Here is a 22,018-nt window from a genome sequence, read left to right on the forward strand (position 1 = left end):
TAAACATTTCAGTTCATTTAATACTAGTGATAAATAAAGCTAAATACATGTAATCATGTGCGTCTGTACTAAACATGTATAGACTGTTTTTTTTTCTCATTCCTGAAACAGCACAGGTATAAAGTGCTTAAGAGGCACTTTTGTTGTATGAAATATTGGAAGTAATTGAGATGGTTCAAGGTATGCTGGACGTACACCTGAGGATTTTGGGATACAGGTTATGAGAAATACAAAAGCATGACTATTTAGCTATAGAGAATTCTATAGAATACTAATGCTAGAATGGAATAAACATGTTACCATCCCTAACAGAGTCTCTAATACTTCAACGGCATTTAGTTTATTCATTTTATTTTTATGTGAATGTGTGTTTTGCCTTCATATATGTATAGGCACGGAAAGCTGAATAAAATATAAATAATGAACTACAAATTGATCTACCGTGTTGCCATACCTATACAGAGAGAGTCAAAAGACTAACTCAGGACTCAAGGAAACTAAGAAGCTTGTCCTGTTACTGTCTGATTCCCCAAACTTGCCCTTTTTGCTATATTTGAAGTTCAACTGATATTCCCATCATGATTTCAAATGCATTTTCTACAAAAGTACAATGCAATATTTTCTGGACTGAATTTGTAACTGGTAACATTTTAAACCATTCATTTGCACAGAATGAAATTCAAAACTTCCCATCTAGCCAATATAATTGAAGATATAGGATTATCTCTGGACAAAATTGACATGTGTGTGCCAACACATAGCTATACACATGCACACATTTTAAGGTAATAAGTGCAAGTATGTCATCTTGGAAGATAGAGCAGTGTTCAGTCCCGTATCCTTTGCTGGACCAGTATCTCATCTTTAGCCACTGTAAATCCTTACTTATAATGGCCCATCATTCCTAATTATTCTTTGGAATTGTCCTTAGCTCAGAGGGGAAGGGGAAGGGGAAGGTTCCCAGATCCCTGTCCACCTGTGCATACGCACAGCCAAGAATTACCTACCTGAAGGAACAAGGGAATTGTTAGCCATCAATAGATGCTGTGTTTGTGCTACACTCCTGATTCTCCCCATTCCAAATCCTTTAAAGCTCACCTTTAGGTAAAGCAAGTCATCTTCTACCTCAGCTCTCTGTCTCCATCCTGCTGTACTCACTCTTTCATGCCCTTGATGAAACATATACTGGAAATCTGAATCTGCTTCCAGGAAACCCCATGAAAACAGTACACTGGCTTCTTTTCTTGGGAATTCTGTGATATCTGACTTCATTACTTTTTAACAGACTGACAAATACAACAACCATTTGCTAATAAAAATATGGTGAATAAAATGGAGGAGATGGGACATGCATCTGTTTCTGAGTATTTATGTTTTCTTTTCCTCTATATAAATAAATATATGCATTCCTCAGTCATATGGATCATGCTTCAAGCCAGAAATAGCTCCTCGCAAGCTCAATATTATTCATAATCTTCATGACTTCTTTCACAAATCATTTCTACCCAAAAGCCTGCTTGGATCATCAAACTCAATGCTCATTACCTGTGCATATGAATAAATCTGTGCTTTTGATAGGGGACTTCCTGAAGTCACTTTGTCAAATTCCTATTTTGAACATTTAGACAGACTTCACGAATCCATTACATAACAAGCAGCAAGATACTTACTGAAATAAAACATTTGCTTAGAAATGAAACAGTAGAAGCAGAGCAACTGTGTTTATAATCCATTTGTGGGGGGAAACACAAGCATTTCTACTTTCCAGAAATGCATGTGGGAGCTTCAACGTTTCAGAAATATTTTCTCCTGTTTTCAGCTCCTTCGTTAATGAGCAAATAAACCATTCTGTCACCTGGAATACAAAGGTAAGGGACTGGAAAAGCAAGCATGCAGCTTGAGCAATTTTCATTGCAATGCTATAGTCTGAACTACAGAGAAGAAAGGAAGCTTGTAATAAGACATAAGTAGTTGTGAGAAAAGACATCACAGGCGGTTTCCTGACAGAAAGACTGAGGTTTAATCACCCCAAGCTGTGGCTGAGGCATGTTAGCTTCAGTGTCAGGAAGCAGGCTGCCCATCAAGACCGCTGTAAAGCAAAGGGACTGAAAGCAAACCACTGCCTGCAGACAACAGATGAGCGTCGGCTGCCATTCATTTCACTCCAGCACATTGTGAACTTGCGCTGTGTTATCTGTAGGAAACATACAGCTCGTATATCACTACAAAGGGGCAACAAGGACGAAAGACAGGTATTAATCCCATGAAGTGGGGGGTGGTGAGTGTCTTTGGAGGTTATTTAAGATCCTCAACAGAATCCTGCTGCTCAGCACCATACAGATTCATTTAATCATAACTTCAAAAGCTATTACATCCTAGAGGCACATAATTAAAATTTCTGGCATAGAAAGAGGGATGGGGTAATGAGCTTTATATATTCTGTGTACTGTAGTAATGGCTATATGTAGAGATGTCCTTCAAGCCAGCCAAGTCAATGACACTGCTAATGTGACCTTGAGTAAATGACTTCACTGTTGTGTCATTCTCATGGCACCTCCTCATTTAATGGAAGAGCAAATGTGTTAGTGTATATAACAACCCTAAATGGATTCATTTCTTTCTGTTCCAGAATTAATTTCCACATTATCAAACTTTATGCTCTGTGTCATCTCCAAATCACTATTCCTAGTAATGGTTTGAGAAATACTTGGCATGAAAACAAAACAGAAGTCATAATTGTATGTCCTTGTGCTTGCTTCACATGGGCACACATGAGGATACAGAGATGACTGAAAGAGGAAGCGAAGTGGGCTATTGTCACAGTGGAAGAGAGGCTAGTGCAGAATTGCCATTAACCTCCGAATGTTTCCATTTATGACATTGTAGACTCAGTGGGAGAATTACAGGAAATTTACTTCAGACAATGCATTCAAACAACTTTTACAAAAGAGTTTTTAGTATCTACGTAATTATAAAATAAAAGCATGGTACTGCCTGTGGAGCAGGTAATAGACACCCTACAGAAAAACCTGCAGCAAGTTGAGTCATGTCTTACATGAAAGCCACATCTTCCCAGAAACTATGAATATGAATATATTTTCAAAAGGATCGTGATATTGTTAAGGCTCTTGATAGGAAATCACTCTAGATCGGGAAGGGTGTGTATACCCAATGATATAAATCTTTATGAGAGAAACAACAGACTCAAAGGCACAAAGGAGGACTGTAGAGGTGCATCCAAGTCTACAAAGATGTAACATGGGTGCAGAGTCACTGTGGGTCATGACTGGAGCTCACAGTGAAACAAAGCTCTACACATATCTTAAGCTATCAGGATAACAGCATTTAAGAGAATATTTTTCTGTCCTTAGCCTCCAAGTGTGGCACAGGCAAGCTATACAGTGTTATTTTTTTATGTTGTTTTCATGACAACTATAAGAAATGGAGGCCTGTCTCCCATTTTCCAGTTGAAGAAATTTTCTCAAACACAAAGGTGCTGGTTTGAGGGAGAATGGCCTCATAGGCTTATATATTTGGACACTTGGATCTCAGTTTGTCGAACTGTTTGAGAAGGATTAGGAGGCATGTCTTTGTTGAAGGAGCTGTGTCCCTGGGGGTGGACCTTAAGGTATCAAAAGATTCATTCCATTTCAGGTCTCTCCACCTCTCTTCTCTTACTCGAGGATCAAGATATCCTCTCTCAGCTGTCCTGTCAACAGGCCTTTGCTTTGCCATCAGGAAATTGTGACTACAAATTAAATGCTTTCTTTGATAGACTTTCTTGGTCATGGTGTCTTATCACAGCAATAGACAAAGAACTAAGACTCTCAGACCTTGAGCTGGAGACTAAGCATAGGTGTGTGCAACAACCCAGATTTCCCAACAGAGGAACTTCTTCAAAGTTAAGTCTAAACCTCTTCCTGAAATAATCTTTTCATAGATTTTAATTAATCTAATTTATAGATTTTTTTTTTACCATTTGTTAGGTTTCCAAGAAAATAACAGTTTATTCTGAACATGCATTAAGGTCACTTAATTGTAACTTTTTACAGGCCACTGAAGTTCTGCATAGCCCTGGCAATTCCTGTCTGAGACACTGTTGTCTAAATTGCTACTATGAGTACTCAGCCTTGGAGGCTGCTTGAAGCTCCCTGACTCCTAGTCATTCCTGATTTCTAAAAGGGCCCAAGGGCTCTCAAACATGAGTTGACAAGGATCTGGGAGTTTCAAGATCGTCCCAGAGACAACTATGATGGGCACCAAAAGAAGCAAGCAGCAGTGTAAAAATAGTGACTGCCAGGAGATATCTCAAAACAGAGCCAAATCTGCCAATCAAATGAAACCTTAGGCACCCAACTGCACTTTCCCAAGGTCATTTGTCATAGACTATTTATACACAAATGCCTGGAAAAATATAATTTCCTCTTACTATAGATTTATATCTATCCTGAACAGTTTTTACAACCCATTTCGTTGCAATAAAATTAACCATTTAAGTGTGCACTTCAGGCAATTGTCCTGTAACTACAGTCATTGTACTACTACTGCTGTACAGAATATTGTTTTTAAACCTATGCAGTGTAATCATTTTCATAACTACACACCCTTATAAGTTTTTAAAGACTGGTCTCCACCCCTCAAATCCAGCCTTGGACATTCCTCATCTGTTTTCTGTTACTATGGCTCTTAGAACATCATATGAATGCAGTCATGGAGTAGAAATGTTTTGTCTAATTTCTTTCACTGAGCATGATGGCTTGCTCACTTAAAATGTCTTTTTTAATGTTCAGTAATGTGTTTCTACTTATGCTGAATTTCTATGACACAGTCATTCTACCATAACTTGTTTATCATTGATGAATTGATAGACATAGGGATTATCATCAATTCTAGTATGATTATGAATAATTTTAATATCCAATTCTATTTGCTTCAAATCTTCCTTTCTACAATACTGTTTTTTTTTAAACCTTCCTTTTCGTTGTCTCAATTTATAAAAAAAATAGAATTCCATATTTCTAGGACTTTGCCTCACAATTAGGGATAATTGTGGGTCCCAGAAGACCTGCAATGATACCTGAAATTGCTTTCATAATTACACATTGAGGTGTGCATTATCGAACTCTTTAGGATAAAGAACTAATGATGCTTATAAATGCCCCATAATATACAGAAAAACAAAAGAAAGCTTTCAATCCAAAATGTCATCAATGGTATGATTGAGAAAGAAAACCCTATAGAATAATCTTGCAAAGAAGGAATATTCATGGAAACTATTGCTATGGTCTGAATGTCATTGTCTACTCAGAATTCATCTGCTTGACCTTAGTAGCCAATGTGGTCATATCAGAAGGTAGAATCTTTTGTAATGTGACTAAGAAATGATGCCTTTGTAGTCATCAAACCCAGCAGAGGGCATTGGGGCCCCTGTGACTGGAGATTCAGATTGTTGCACGCTACCATGAGGATGTTGGAAATCAAACCCAATTGTTTTGGAAAAGCAGCCAGTTTTTTTAATTGCTCAATCATCTCTCATTTGAATTAATGATTCTACTTGAGAGACATACTATCCCTTTTACCTTGTTTATGATTCCCTTGTACATGCCTGATTTTTTTTTTAATTTTAATGTCTTCCTTTTGAATTGCAAAACCATTTGAGATGCATTGTGCTTAAAAGGTATAGTAGAAAAAAATTACAATGCATTATCATGTTTTAAATTGTAATGTAAATATGTTCACACCTCAAGTGAAAATTTAAGTAGAAAACAGTGAAGGAAAGAGAAAGGGATGAAGGAAGAAAAACACAAAGATAGAAAACTGCCTGCGTCCTTTGAACAACAGCCTAACACCCTTCTGTGTACAAAGACCTTTGCATCGGCTTCTCTGGAGACCTTATTTCTTAGTCTCTGGGTCTGTCCCCTCATAGAACGTGCTAAGCTCATGATAGTAATGTATTCAATGATGTATAGAAAGTCTGTTCTTCCTCAAAGGGATAAAGGAAACAGATGTCTTTCTTTATGCAGGGCTCCCTCGGGGAATTACATCACTTGCAGAAAGGGGCTGAAAGAAGTGGCAAGAAGGGCTATACACCGGAAGCATAAATGCAGAGTGAAATTTTATGTGAAGCTCTCCTAGAGATCGTGTGCACTCTTGGAGAAGGGGAGGCAGGCGTTCTGCCATTCAAAATGACTTTTCCAAATACAATTTTCAAGTAGATAATTCCAGATGTATTTTTAGTACATTTAATTAAAACCCAAGTGCTGCTTTTTGCTTAGAAAGACACGTGCAGGCATCTCAACATTCTCCCATAACAGCAGTGTCAAAGATTTTATCCTACCTCTAAACTGTAGGAGGTAGAATTTAAGGTGAAGTAAAATCAAGTCTTGTAAAAGTATGTAAGAAATGAGGGGAGAAAGATTGAAAAATATCAAAGAACTGTGTTAAAATATACAATTACTTGCATTTACATTGAAAATGTCTTCAAAGTCATTAACACAAGTCTAATCCTGCTGCCTTTGCGATCAACTTTTTGAGTGCTTTCTATGAGAAACTAGCTTGAGTTTGTATCGACTTTGACCGCTCAGGTCTCCCCGAGACACTCACCTTCAGCTATGTTGCTCCTTGACATGGGATACTCATTTGCTCATACATGCCTTGGTCACTTCTTGTCACTGTCACTTCCTGGAGTCCAGCCAACGTTATGTCCCAAGGTTATATCTTCTATGGCAGGATCCTGGTTCTAACTAGCTGACTTTTTTATTATTCTCTATGACTCTTTATCTTCCTGCTGTGTGAACATCTAAATATAATTATCACTGCTACTGTTAGCTACCAAATAATATTGTGAGCATGGAAATTCTTCCCATAATTATAAACTTCTTTTTTTTTTCCTGACTATCCTAAGTTGTGTATTGGATATGAATTTTACAAGTATCACATGTACTAGCGGTAACGGTGGAACTGCGCCTTCTCTGGGCTGCACGGCGAGAACCACCAACAGTATGGTGGAACTTGTGGCCCTTTCTGAGGCCAGGCTCTTTCAGCCAGAAGATGTCAGCCCATGCATCTCTCTGTGCTTGTGGACTGGTTTGGTGATCCAGTGAGTGTCAGGATTTCTTCTGATAGCTTTATGGAACTGATCAATGGGGATAACCTCGAAATATGTATATGTGGAATCTTCACCAACCCAGTAGAGATTCAGGACTCTCAAAGCCCTACAGTGGCGCCCAGCTCTCTCCTCAGCAACAGACTAAAGGCTTTGGGCAAATTTCAACTGGTTAACACCATGGTGGACAGGCTTGCCGTAAGTTGCATCCCTAGGAACCCAGCGCTGGCAACCACCGTGGTGGATATAAATCCTGTAAATGACATAACCTTGCTTAGCCTTGTATCCCAGACTTCGTGCTTCATCAGGCCGGGTGGGGCTGGGAGCCCTGTGCAGCACAGAGTGCTGGTGGAATTGTCAGCAGAGGACACTCAGAAGAAAGCATATCACGTCGGACTGCTTCTTCATAGCTCCTGGATGTCTTTGTATGCACCCATCTTGGCTCGCCTAATGGCTGCCACCAGAGGAAAGAAAGAAGCCTTTCTCCCACAATCCCTTTTGTGGCTCCTGCCCTCCCCTCAGCCACCCTCCTATAACTATGAACTTCTAATACGCGTTTGTGGCCTAAAAAACGTGAGTGTATAAATTGGCAGATTGATGAAACTATAAAGCTAACTGTTTAAAACCCAAAAGGTGCATATACACCCTGAACAGCACCTCAAGTTGGAAAAGGATCAATATTGGTTTATAAAAGGAATTTAATAAATATAACCTGAACACCCTTTAAGACTCTATTTTATCACCTAAGCAGTCACCCAAACACACCCACATATAAGCCTTCTTTTCCTGTTCCCATTTACCACAAAATCTTATGCTTTCAAAATTCTGCTCCATAGCACTCAAAGCTTTTACGGGCTGCAAATCTACCTTTGCCACGTGTCTCTCAGGATCCAGTTTCTTCCCAGCAAGAACGTTTGTCCCCAAGAAGGTGCCTCACTGCTATGATTCCCAAGGGAGCTTTCCTCAAGGCCTCAACAAGATACCGTCTCCAAGGAGCCCAGATCCTCTGATTACTGGCAAGATCACCTGTCCCTGTGTCTGTCAGTGCTCATCCGGAATCTCTATTTGAACCTGCAGCTTCTCAAGCAAACACATAGGGAGCTTAGCCTCTCCGTGGTTGTCTGCATGTCTGCAAAGATCTGTGTGCCAACCTCTTCTCTAATCCTGAGACAAAAATTACCAAAATTTCTTGTAAATAGATGACTGATTGGTCCTGACAAAACAGAGCCAAAGTAATTTGAATTCTCCCTAGGATCATCAAACATTTGTTCTGGCTACAAAGTTATTACCCTGATGTATCAGAATCTTTCCCTCTGACCCTGAAGAAATCACCTCTAGGCCCATTTCATACAGTCTTTTTCTGAGTACAGAGAGACAGAGAGAGAGAAAGAGAGAGAGAGACAGACAGACAGAGAGATAGACAGACAGACAGAGAGACAGAGAGATAGAGACAGGAAGACAGAGAGACAGAGGGAGAGAGAGAGAGAGAGCAACAGTAACATTTAGGACAAATCTTTGCTATTCACCTACTAGAAATTCAGAAGACATACTTTTATTTATTTATTTATTTATTTACAGAAGACATACTTACCTGGCAATACAGAGTATAACTTGTTTATAAATGAGAGGATAGCGTAGATAAGACACACAGAGAGTCAAAATATATATAATAAAGGAGAAAATATAGGTTGCCATGTTTCTAAAACATTGCTATCTCTTTTGTCATCGGCAACAAGTAGCTACATAATGAGTGTGGCATCAGTTGAACCAGACAGTGACAGATTTCTTCAGTGAACACACTACCTATTACCCCACTGCTCAATGACAGCACGCCACTTTGGAACATCAGCCACTTATGCATAGGCTTACTCCAAGAAACAAGTCTCTAAGAGCCAGTCTATCAAGCACACTTACCTAAGCAACTGTGTTTCTATATATGTGACATCAGTCCACCCCTCAAGCACCAGCTCCCAGACTCAGTATTTCCTAATGACCATTTATGAATCAACTGCTTGTTCTGCTCACAAAGGTAGTAATTAACTAATGTAACATCTGTCACTCAGTTAAGCAAAAGTCCCGCCCATGCATATTTCAAGGTACTAAATGGTACTATTATCCTTCACTATCACCAAACTTGAACAGGTACCATTGGCTGGAAGCACTTAATCCCCCCCAAATTTAATATTGGTGGTAATTACTAACAGACAACTTTTAGCTTAATATCAACCCAATGTGAGAAGAGCAGTTAGTCCTATTTCCAACAACAAATTTTCAAATTTATATTTATTATTGTTGTTATGGCTATTTATTGTGTGAGTGTGCACAATGTTTGCATAGGGGAGGGTGTATATGTCATGGAACGCATACACAGGTCTGAGAACAACCTTGTGGAATCCATTCTCACCTTCTATTGTGTGAGTTAAAGGACCAAGTAGGTCACCAAGCTTGAGCAACAAGTATCTTAACCTGCTGAGCTGACACCATGGCCTCCATCAGTGATGTTGGAATCACTTTCTTAGTTTCACAAGCTTTATGGGCCTAAACATTCTTAGCCTTCCATTTATACCTGTGATATAGATACAGTGTCTTTTGGTGCTATTATAATTGTTACATTAAGTAATAATGGCTTTACAGATTACAAAGCATTAATATTGGTAAAATATCCATTAACAATTTATATAGCCCTATCCATTCTAGAAATCAAAAAAGGGACAGAGAAAAGAAAAGAGGGAAGCCAATACACACACACACACATACACACATACACACATACACACACATACACACACACGCGAGCACGCACACACACATGCACACACACATGCACATACACACACGCACACACACACACATACACAGATACACACACACACACATGCACACGCACACATGCACATACACACACACATACACACACACATACACACATACACACACATACACACATACACTCACACACATACACACATACACACACACACATACACACACACACATACACACATACACACACACACACACCCCTCTTCCTCCTTCTTATTCTTCTCATTCATACCCCAAATACAACAAATGTCAGGAGTTTCTGGCAACTTCTCCCAGACTCATTCTTATTCTAATGTAAGTATTTGAGTATGTTTTTACAAGTGTACAAGTTTTTTCTATTTTATTCCTATTCTGTGTCTAACTTTTTTTTTTCATCAGCAATTGACCTGAAGGTTCCTTCTATAACAATAAATGGAATCGCTGTGTTGTTAATGTTTCTGTGTTTGGGATGTAATAGTCTATTCTTCATCTGTGGTTTTGATCACATAGATAAAATTAGCTTAGAGGCAGTATAATCATTGAATACCCTTATCTATTATTCCTTACAGTAATTATGTAATATTTGTGTTAAATCGTTATAATTTGCTATTTTTCTAAGTTGGGTGTGGTAGTGCACACCCATAACCAAGCAGTAGGAAAAAGGAGACAGGATCTGGAATGCCAGTTCAGGCTAAGATATATAATAAAACACTTCTCCCCAAACCACTACTTTTTTAAAAGATATTTTTAGCTACGAACTGAAAGGAGAGTGTTTTGCTTTGTCTGTTGAGCACAATAATAGTGCCCAAGACACTGCCAGTCATGGGTTCCAACCCAGTTAATGGTACAGGTATACATTCCACCTTTTGGAGTGGGCTTTAAGTTCAGCCCAAAATTGATTGGTTGTTCCAATAACATTAATGTCATTACTGTACCAGTGGACCTATTTTGCCAGGTCAGTTATTATTGCAGCTCAACAGAATTCATAGCTAATTATGACAGTTGATGAGTTTTCAGCCCTGGTATCATATACACAAACTTCTAAGCCTATAAAAGTTTTGGAACAGGCTTGATTTTCATCACGTCTCATGACTCATGTGTGTGCTATCTTTAGCAATAGGGTCTTATCACCAAGTTCTGAAGGGCAGCAAAAAGAAACAGCAATAGCCTATAATGTTTGTAGAAGTATCATGGAACCCAGTTGATCACAATGCAAAAATAGGTGACTAATATCTACCACTGGGCTTCTTATTCCATAGGCTTTGAGGAGACATTTGCCACATTGTAGGATAATTTCACTTAAGTCTCTCTTATTAATGCATATGTATATATTTTAGTAAGTTTCTATAATAGGATTCCTATGGTGTTTTCAAAGGTCTTTAGTGTTATTCTTCCCCAGACTCCTGAGAGAATCTATAAAGATGGGAAGGAAAGTGGTGGGGGGGACTTGCAGGAAGACATGGACAGGAGGGAATAGAAAACAGATTTTATTAAAACATTATATGTATATGTAAATATTAAATAAATTGGTTTTTTAAACACTCTAGACAAAAAATAATATTTCTGCATATTAATTTAATTAACTCATATATAATGGAGAGCCTGTATAATGAGTGAGATTTATGTTTACAGAATATCTCACCCCTCCTCATAATTTTATCAAGCATATGAGTACTTGTAGAACTTGACTTTATAATTTCTGAAAGTATATTATATGTGTAATTTATGATAGAATTGAGCTAAGCACTTGAGGTCATAAATGAAACAGACAAACTGTAAAATTGAAAATGTATAGAAAAAAAATCACTCTTCAAACTCAACATGCATTTGAAATAAACTCTTTCACTATCATTTGAAAACAGTCACCTTTCCTCCTTTATCTCCATGCTCATAACCACAAGGCAAAACTCAAAAGGATATGTTTTGTTCTGGTTGTTCACTGCCCTGTAAATATATACTGCTTCCATTCAAATGTAAGCCTTGGAGCCCTGATAAGACCTAGCATCAGGAATAAGAAGAAATTCTTAAGTAATTTTTTTAACCTTCTCAAGAAGATGCGAAACTGTTTATGATACAGGAAGTAAACATTTTCCCCCTCTGTAGGTGGCCGATTTAAGTTGGGCTTTTAGATGGCCTTGGGTTAAAATAAAATAGAGGGAAAAGAATATGCTATAGATTTTAATTACTCCTTTGCCAACCACACCATGAACAGGAACTATAAAAGTTTATCATCTGATAAATGTTCCCTTTTCCTGAAGTGTAAACCCAGCTCTAACAGCCATTGTGTTCTAAGCTATTGACTTCAAACTGCTTGAAAGGGAAGAAAGTGCAGGCAGAGGTGCCAGGCAGAGGTGCCAGGCTCCGCAGATGCTGCTCCTTCTAAATCTCAGCAGCTTCCCTTTGGGGATCAGGCAGCCTCAAGTGACTGCGAGTGTCCCGTAGAACACAGAGTGAAAGCATCCACAATGCCCCCGCTCAATGCTGTGTGAAACGGTGTCGATGTCCTCTCTTCAAGAACAAGTCTAAATATCTGAAAACTGCCATGAGACCGGGGACATAAGCAAATGTGAATTTTTGTTTGGATTACATCAGTTAGAATAAACAGCTCTGTTCTTTCCCGTGTGTGTGTGTGTGTGTGTGTGTGTGTGTGTGTGTGTGTGTGTATGGCTCTGAAATAAAGCTACAGCCTTATCCCCCATCATAAACAAAACAAAGTGTCTTTTGATTTCTCTGAAAAGAAGTAGAGAGCAGGGAGGCTGTGTAGTTCAGGAATGTAGGGAACGGTCTCTCCATGGTACCGAGTTAGGTTTGAAAGAACCTATTTGCCCTGTGATCTGGGCTGGAAGGGCCGGTACCTGGGAAAGCTGGGACACAGTTTAAGGTAAATATTGAAATGGAGACTTTTGAAGAATAACGGTCCTGGTTAATATGTATCATGTAGGATGCAAAGGGGTGGTAAATAGGTGATCTGTGAAATGTGATGATAGTTGGGCTGCCTCTAACCCCAGGGGACAGGGAAGATAGTGTTACCTAAAAGGCATTCCTCCCTCCCTTTGTAATATCCATGCAAGGCAGAGCAACACCAACAACAAGAATTGTGCATGCTGGCTCTGTGTGAAAGCAAAACAAAGCAGTACTCACACAAAGATTTGATTCCATATTGCTAGTTGATATTCAACCAATTCACATACAGGTAAATGTATGCGAAATAAACATTAATAATAACACCTTCCATAACTGCTAATATTTATTGAGTGCAATCATGTTAAATAAGACGTTTGTGTGTATTCTAATATAATTTCCACAGAAAACTATATAATTCTTCAATATCATTCATTAAGTCCTTCATTTGTAAAGATTAACATATCCCCAATACAACTGCCTCCTGTGGTGGATCTTCTAATACTTCTGGACACTCAAGCAGTCATGGAGACAATTCCCCTTTCCTTTCTCAGATGAGATAATTTGAGCACAGAATCAGAGGTTTCCCTACAGTTGTTCCTAGTAACTTGTTATTACAATCTACTGCCCAGGAAGACAGAGTAGGACCACTGGTACTGTAGCAGTTCCTGAAAGATGGGAGTACTTGAGAATTGCTACACTGTACTTTACTGATGGCTGGACCTTTTGTCGTCGTCATCATTGTCATTGTCAGACAATGGTCCAGTGATTGACTACTGAAATGAGCTGACAGAGATGGAACACCACAGTCACCCCCTCGCTCATTGTCTTTGGTGCTATAGCTCTTGTAGCTGACATTACTGAAACCAAGGGTACTAACTGCCTGCTCAGAGGCATACATCCCAGCTCCGACGGGTGTTAGCATGAATATACATCATAAAAATTACTATACCCCTTTAAGAAAAAAAAAAAAATCTCAGGCCAGTCAGAACCATCCGCAAAGCTGAAACAACCATATGAAACAGAAAATGACAAGAAGGCATAGTTAAGGATTTGCCCACATCCTTTCTGAATGTATTAGCATATGACTCAGAGCTCCTGGAAGCTGCAGAGACATTTTCTCCTGGATTCTCTAAATGACTCACCTTTATCACTCAGCCTTGGTTTGTGGCTCTCCAAGTTTAAAGAAATTACTTGTTTGTTTGCTTGCTTGCTTTTCATTAACTTTTTTATTTATTTATTTTACTTATTCACTTTACATCCTGCTCACTGCACCCTTCCCAATTACCCCTCCCACAATCCTTCCCCTATCCCCCCATGTCCTTCTCCTCTGAGGGAGGGAAATGACTTTTTAAGGGGTATTCCAAAGATGAGAAATCCAAGAAGGTATCTCAAAGACCAAATGGGAGAGACTTAAAAGCATAGGTATTTAAGGAGGAAGTGTTTGCACATTTTTATTGGTGTTCAAATGAAGCAACCCCATTCAGTATGGAGTTAATGACTGGGGAGGGGGGAAAGTGGTTCAACTATTAAAGAATTTTGGAAGGCCATTGATTTAGTAACAGTGTCATCTGAAAGATTTGTGAAATGAATATGTAAAGCCCTTGATACAGATTGCTACTATGCATATTCTTCAAAGTAGTGAGTCATCCAGCCCTACCCAAGGTCTAATTTATAATTCTCACAACAGCTGTAGACTTGAAGTTATATAAACTTATCTGTTAGGGAAAGAGACAGACATACAGAGCTGAAAGAGCGGTGCGAGGAAACCAGTCCCCTTGGGAGATGAAGACGTGTGGAGAACATGTTCTATTTTGGGCAGAATGCCTTACAACAAAAATGTTAAGGGTAGGGGTTGGAAAGGTGTGGGGGGGTGGTTTAAATATTTAACAGCTCTTGGTGAGATTTTGCTTTAACACATAAACATAAATTGTGAAGCCGCTTGGAGATGTAGTGCTATAAATGTTTGCCATGCCTGTGCTGTGGGTAAAAGGCATTCTGTCAGACAGCTCTGTGGAGAACTGTCATAGGAGGGAGCTACATCGTGGGGACCCACAGGGAGGAGAGGAAGAACTGAGAACTTGGGAAAGTTGCTCGATGTCACAGGAGAGAATCTCAGAGAACAGATGGATATTCAAACCAGCATTTCCATGCATAATTTCATAAAATAATGTCAGGCATATAATACAGGTAAATGTCTTTCTGAGGAAGCAAAACAAAAACAAAAAACAAAAAAAAAACAACCGATCAAACAAGCAAACAAACAAACCTTTTGGAAACCCTGGAACATTAAACTTCAGAATGGCTAAAGCATTGGAAAGTAGACGCTTAGACAGTGCTCTGAAAAATCAACAGGTTTTCAGTTCACCTATTGAGAAGCAGGAGTGTATTGCGCCATTGTGTTTTAATCTCTTTCCTGCTTCTGCTATGTTCTCCTTTTATATACTATCAATAATCAGACCAATTCCAGTTTGTAAAGCTGTCCTGTTTCTTTGCTGTTATAATCATTGCATCGTTTCCTCCCTTCCCTTCCCACCCTCCAAACCCTCCCATATATACCCTCTTGCTATCTTTTAAATTCATGACCTCTTTTTCTTTAATTGTTATGATGCAAGTATGAAAGTAAGTGTGTGTGTGTGTGTGTGTGTGTGTGTGTGTGTGTGTGTGTGTGTGTGCGCACGCGCCTAAACATACAAATGAAACCTCCTTGGTCTGTATAGTATTACTTGCATGTATGCTTTCAGTTAACCATGTGGTACTGGACAGCCATTTAGAGCTCTCCCCTGGGGAAGACTATTCTCCTACTGTTAGCATTCCTTAGTTACCTGTAGTTCTGTGTATAGAGTTGAAGTCTCTTGAGCATTCCCTCTTACATGTTAGCATGTTTATGGGTGTCTTCTTTGTTCAGGTCATGTTTAGACAGTCATGCTGGTGTGGTTTCATGGGGGTAGCTTCTTTAACATCATTAGGAGACACAACAAACTTCCATCATTTCTCAGTATGTCTCTGTCAACTTTTGGTTCTACTAGCTAATCTCCAGCCCATATTTCTAGTTCAAATTCATTGTCTGATTTCCCCCAGCTAATCTTGGTTTAAGCCAGTGGTTCTCAACCATCCTAATGCTGTGACCATTTAATGAGGTTCCTCACTGTGGTGATCCCCAATCATAAAATTATTTAATTACTATTCCATAATGGTAGCTTGGCTACTGCTGTGAATCATAATGCAAATATCTGATACGCAGGATATCCAATATGCAATCCCCGTAAAAGGATCCTTCAACCTGAAAGGGGTCTCAATCCACAGGTTGAGAATTGCTAGCTTAAATAGTATCCACACATCAGAACTCAGTCTGTTTGAGCTGAGTTACCTAACTATCTCTCTTAAGACAGGTAGCTCTCTTTGAGATATGGGAAACTCATGTAGCACAGACCATGGTCACTGTTTTTTTCTGCCAGGACTGAGACTTTTTAGGCACCATGGACAAAGCAGTTTTTCTGAAATGAATGGAAGAAAAGGAACGTACACACTGGGGAAGTGTGGTACAGATATCATGTACCAAATCACAGCTAGAGCAGGGAAGGAGTTCCTAAGAACACTTTCTCAAATAATGCTAATTTGTTGAAGAACCTGTTTTAAATGATGCTATACCTCTTGGGCTGATAAGACTCACCACAAATAAAAAGACTATCTAATGAAATTTCCAATACTAAGTATGAGAAACCATCTTTTGAGTTGTTGCTTAGGGGAGTTCAAGGGGCTCCCAAACTAATATAGACTATTGCTACTACCATTTGTCTCTAAGAAGTTGAAATCTCTATTGCTGGAGATAGCATGGACTTCAGACCCAGGACTGGGAGAATTTGAGCAGGATCTACCTCCAAAGCCTCTGTCCTGGGTCCTAGCTTTCATATTACCAGGAGGTAACATCAAATTAGCAAGCTGACAATGGAAGGAAGCCATCAGTAGACCTACCCAGTCATAAAATCTAAGAACCAGAACAGTGACCAGTGTGGCAAGATAGGTCTCCAAGTGCAATAGTGGCACAGATACTTTGGTAATAACCAACAACTTTCTAAATGAACCTAACTCCTACTCAACGAAAAGAAAATCATACCAGGTAGCACAAATCCAGCCAACCACCTGTGGTCAATGAGTCATGAATCTTAGAAAAGATCATACTATAGCCACTTTCATAAATGAGCATAATTCCTAATAGCATTGTATATATTTCTCTTTATAGTCATAGATTAAAAGTATCTCACTCCTCATCAAAAAAAGCTCCTTTTTCAGTGTACAGAAACCATTTCAGGAATTCATGATGGGCCAAAATACCCCAGCTGATACACCTATAACACAATCCCTACATCTATGGCTCTTGAACAATTAAGGAAGAGGAAGCATAAAAATTATAAAACTGAAGGACCAGGCATTATACTTTAAGTATCTTTAATACATGACAGGGAAGCTACACCCAGTGAATTTCAGTAATATGGATACATAAACAAGACCTGAACAAAGACAACACCAGCTAACATGACAAAGTATATAGGGAAACTCTCTTTAAGGTCTTACCCTAGATGAGGAGCTCCAGGCAATTAATAACTGCCAAGGGGTGAGCCCCGTAACTGGTTTTTCAAATGGTCAGCCCTAAACACAAATACATATAAGGAAGACTAGCTGTACTGAGCAAGTTGTATTTATATATATAGTCATGTGTGTGTGTGTGTGTGTGTGTGTGTGTGTGTGTGTGTGTGACAGTAGTAGTTAAATAAAGTGTAGCTATTAATCTAAAGGGTTCAGTCATGAGAGGAATTAAGAGGAGAGATGGTAAGCTATATAATGTTTTAGTTAAAAATTAAAAGATATTTTTGAGAAAAGAAGTAGTGCTGAGTTGAAGAATGTTGTCATAAAGTCAATGTCGTTTGCATAGTCTCAGAAAAAAATAAATGACAGAAAAGAGTAGACTAACACTGTGCCATTTGAGTGCTAAGAAACAACTACATTCCTGCCAATACTTTATCTTCCGCATGTGCACATAGCTCTATTAGCAGTGCCTCATTAAGTTAGCAGCTCCTCAGTCAGACTCACATCAGGTCCATGTTAAATAAGAAAACCATGAAATCCATTTCACATCTAAACGTCATATCTGCAATAAAGCAAGATGATAACAACAACAAACAAAATAGTTTACGCAATTTCAAATATAAAGTCATGTGATACAGAAAAGTTAAACACTTAAATTATGAGTTAATATCCAAACAGACAAATTATTTTTTAACTCAAATCAAGGTTATTGCTACTTATGGAAGAAAATTGCATTTGTTTCTTAATATTCAATTTCCCTTTTCTTCTATAAAAATACAGTATTAGGAAAAACATGATGCTTGTAAGCTGACGTTTCAGCTAGTGTGGTTTTGTACCAACACAATCAGTCAATGACTTAGAAAGAGAAATGCTGGGTCCAGATTGCAATAACTGTCCTTATCAGAAAAATGAATGCCCTTCTTCCTGACCTTTGTCTTTGCTGTCTGCAAACGTAACAGCCATATTCTGACATCAGGTACATGACTAGCGATCCTAAGACCATTCTTGGATTTGAAGATTAGCTCACAGTAGCTAACCAGACTCATGGAACCCAGAAAAGCTATAATACTCAGCATAGATTATTACATATGAAAGGAAATAGACTTAATTAACAAAGAAATGAAACAAACAGGATATCGTCCAGGAGCTTGGGGTAATTTGGTCATAGGGCTTCTCTTTCATGACCCAATCACTTCTCTAAGATGCCACAACCTAATACCAATGTCTTGGCAAAGCTAATCCAGGCAATTGTAAAGAACAGACTGAGGGACGGAGGAACAGACAGAGGGAAATGTAGAGGAGTTCTCTGAGACACTGAACAAAGAGCTTTGTATTTCCACAAAGAAAAAAGTCAAGGAAAAAATGAATTCTTCCCTAATGAGTGGAAGAGCAAGGATTAGTAGTGACCAGGAGATGCATCTGGCTAACCCTGTCCAAGTCAATATGGCAGAGGTGGGGCCATTCTTGCTTTCATTGTTGGAACCCAGCAGCTTCGTATATTAGCAGATTGACATGACCCGGATTATCTGTGTGCCCCATTCACCCTGGATTCATCTTTCTGTAACCTTGTCTACAATTCCTCCCATTTAATGCATTACTACATAAAACAGGCTTTAATTTTTGAAGGGCCATTTATCATTTATCTATTGACAATAAGCATCTGCTCTGGGCACCTGAGATTACTATCTTTATAATTAATGCCAATTCTTTAATGTTATCATGAATAAGGTTATCTTGATTTCTTTTTCATATGGTTGGGTATTAATGTACATATGTAGTATTGGCTTTTATATATCAATTTTGCACCATAAACTCACCTACTAGTTTTAATAAAACTTTGGTGGCATTTTTTAGAAAAAGACGTCAACAAATAAGACATACCATCTCTAAGCAGAGGCAATTTTGTTTCTACCTTTCTGGTTTAAATATTGTAAAATTTTCTTTTAGTTATTCACTTGCTCTGGCTAGACCTTCCAGTAATACGTTAAAAAGAAGAACTGGAAATAGATATCAGTAGTAGTCATCTTTTCACTGCAAAATACCTATGGTACACCTAAGTTTACAAAAGAAGAGAGTTTGCTAAGTTCCTGGTATTTTAATTTCACACACATGACAACTGCTTTGGTTCAGTTCTGTCAAGAAGCCCTCTGACTGCATCACATCTTGATGGGAGTATTTGACGAAGGAAGCAGTCATTTAGGAAACAGAAGCACTTGTTGTATGGCTGCCAATTATGATAACTCATCAGAGGAACCCAGCATTCTCTTCTGAATGCAAATCTTCAAGGCCTTCCCATGAATCCCTACTTCTTAAAGGCACCAGAGCACCATGCAGTACCAGCACTCTGGAGTCTGGGTATTAAACACATAAATCATCATCAGAAGACGAAACTACATCAAACCTCCAGGAGCTAAAGAGATGTGTTAGCCATTAAGAGGACATAATGCTTTTGAAGATAGCCTAACATTAGTTACCAGTTCCTATATTGTGCAGGTCACAGCTGCCTGTAACTCCAGGTATAGGAGAACTAACAGCTGATTCTAGCCTCCATGGGTACCTGAACTCATGTGCACAAACCCACATACAGACATAAAGGCATATACATAATTAAAAATAAAAATACAACCATATAAAAGCCCCAGCATATCAATGCATTGTTTCTCATCTTAGAGGAAAATCCATTCAGTTTTTATTACCGAGAATGATGTGAAACAGGCTTATCATGAATGAATATTTATTTTGTAGAGTATTGTACATCCTAGCTCTAATTTGTTGACAGTTTTATCTATCAGAATGTTGTTTTATCAAATACTTATTCCACAGGTATTGAAATTATAATATGATATTTATTCTTCACTCTATTATTAAGATATGCATTTCCTACTGCACAGTTCAAATTATTCTCTTATTCTGAGGCTTGTCTCATCTAGCCATGAAGGATGATCCTTTTAATATCTCTGGAATTTTGTTTGTTAATACGTTGTTAAGAATCTTTTTTATTTGTTTCTGAGCATCAAAGGGAACCAGAGTGCTGCCTATAGCCTAGGAAAGTAATCACAAGCCATGTGCCTGTGCATATGAGGAAGCATCAGAGACTGCCCTTACAGCTCAATTGCAAAAAGATCAGTGACTAATTAAAAATGGGCAAATTAACTAAATAAATGGGTTTCCAAAGATGAAATTTGAGCAACCAATAGGCTTATGGAAAAGTGTTCCCCATAGGTCTTCAGGAACTGATGAGATTTAATCTTTTATCAGTGATATGCCCAATACAACAGAAACAACAGCAACACACACACACCCCTCACACACACTCACACCCCTCACACACACACACACACCCCACACACATACTAGAAGAAAAGATTTGAATCTCTGAAAAGGAGACTGAAATGAAAATAAAATCCACACCCCATTCAAAGTGCATAGGGCCTGTCTGAGACTGATAAAAGCTGGATAAGGACAGGTACAATCTCCATCCAAACTAAAAACATGAAGTCTTGGGTTCAACAAGAGAAAATGGAGAAAGAATGCCCACTGCTCAAAGGAGAGCATCAACCTTAAACCCAAAGGAATATACCCAGCACTAAGAACAAGTAATCTGCAGTCTGTCTGGAGGAATGTAAAAGCTTTGCATCACTGCGTTTCAATAAAGCAGAAAAAACAAAAGCAAATCTTAGAAGAACTACTGATGAGAATTTTTCAATCCTCAAAGTTAATAACTAGAGAGAACAGCACCTCAACAGTTTAAATTGAAATACTATTTATGCATGCAAAACACATGAAAAATTAAGATGTAATATTGAAGTGGATGAGATCCACAGATATTCAAAATGTTAGAACTATTAAATTAAATCCTTAAGATAACAATACTTATTACACTCAAGTTTCTGACAGTAAAGACATATGAGATCCACTGGGAAATTAAACAAAGGGTAGAAGTGATGAGTCAAATAGAAATGCAAGGAATAAACACAGCAAGGTAGAGAGTCACCTGGGCATGCCAATCAGACTAGGAAAAGCTGATAACAGTAACCCCAAAGCTAGGTCACTAGAACTTACGAGGACATAAAGAACAATGAAGTGAAAAACAAAGCACAGAGTTCCAGAGTCACATGACAGTAACAAATGGTCTAATAAGGTCTGGAAGAAGACAACAGAACAGAAGAAATATTTCAAGAAATAGCAGCTGAGAATTTTCAAAATTACTTCATGATGGCAAACCACTGTTCTAAGAAGCTTGAAGGAACTTCAAGTGTCCTATGGACTTGTGAAAAGACACATCACCACTAAGGTGTTTGCGACACATTAGCAAAACAAAAGAAAAATGTTGATGATGGCCAAATGTCAAGGACAAGCAGCCTACATACAATTAAACTGAAGTTTTAGCCGATTTCTCGATGGAGATTCATGATGAAAAACTAGTCACAATGGAGCATTGAAACAAAAACTGTCAAAGTAGAAACCATTGCTCCATAAAATAGTTTGCAAGATTAAAAGCAAAACAAAAGGGTGTATAGACACTAAAGAGTAAGATGCATTAATAGAAGACCTTTGCTGTAAAGAACTGATGAAGAAGCAGGGGATGGCAGCAGAGCAGTGTGATCTCAGCACTTGGAAGTT

At 38.5% G+C, this 22,018-nt stretch overlaps 1 pseudogene; it reads right to left on the bottom strand.

The window, feature by feature from the left end:
* Positions 1-6,899: 6,899 nt before the first annotated feature.
* Positions 6,900-7,542, bottom strand: LOC110291918 (large ribosomal subunit protein eL15 pseudogene; annotated as a pseudogene).
* Positions 7,543-22,018: the final 14,476 nt, after the last annotated feature.

This window comes from Mus caroli, unplaced genomic scaffold, assembly GCF_978045245.1.
Source record: "Mus caroli unplaced genomic scaffold, Mus_caroli_1 scaffold_3, whole genome shotgun sequence".
Classification (NCBI taxonomy): Eukaryota; Metazoa; Chordata; class Mammalia; order Rodentia; family Muridae; genus Mus; species Mus caroli.